The following is a 616-nucleotide window of genomic DNA, read 5'->3' as shown; positions in this document are numbered from 1 at the left end:
ACACACACACACAGATATATATATATATATATATATATATAATATACATATGTATATATATATATACATAAAAAGTATATATATATGTGTATATATATATATATATATATATATATATATATATATATATATATATATATATATATAGAGAGAGAGAGAGAGAGGGTGGGGGTGAAGGAATGCATGACAAGAAGGAGGGGGAAGGGACGTCAGTGGGAAAACGGGAGACGGGAGGTGAATGAAAGTGAACAGACGAAATGAAGAATCTGCACGGAGGACCGAAGAAAGGGCGTCACAGGGGAGAGAAAAGAAAAGAACCAATAATAAAGAGAGGCAAAAGAGATGCGGTGTGGACGAGAAGAGAGGTGAAGAGGAGGGAAATAAGGTAGAGAGAGAGCTGTAGTCACTTCAAGAAGTGAAAGCCAAACTAGAAAACTCTGGAGGGCTTTGAGGGAAGGGGAGAGCGGAAAAAGACATCACAAAGCCAAGGTAGTGAAAGAAGAAAGAAAAAGAGGAGGAAAGAAAGCAGAAAGGTAGAGAAGATTAAGACACTTAAAAGTGATGGGAGGAAATGACGAGGGGAAGCAGAGGGAAATGGCTTTCGAAAAGTAAAATG

This window comes from Oratosquilla oratoria, chromosome 5 (genome assembly GCF_046742065.1).
Source record: "Oratosquilla oratoria isolate Oo_2021 chromosome 5, ASM4674206v1, whole genome shotgun sequence".
Classification (NCBI taxonomy): Eukaryota; Metazoa; Arthropoda; class Malacostraca; order Stomatopoda; family Squillidae; genus Oratosquilla; species Oratosquilla oratoria.
Note: the sequence above shows the minus strand (reverse complement) of the source record.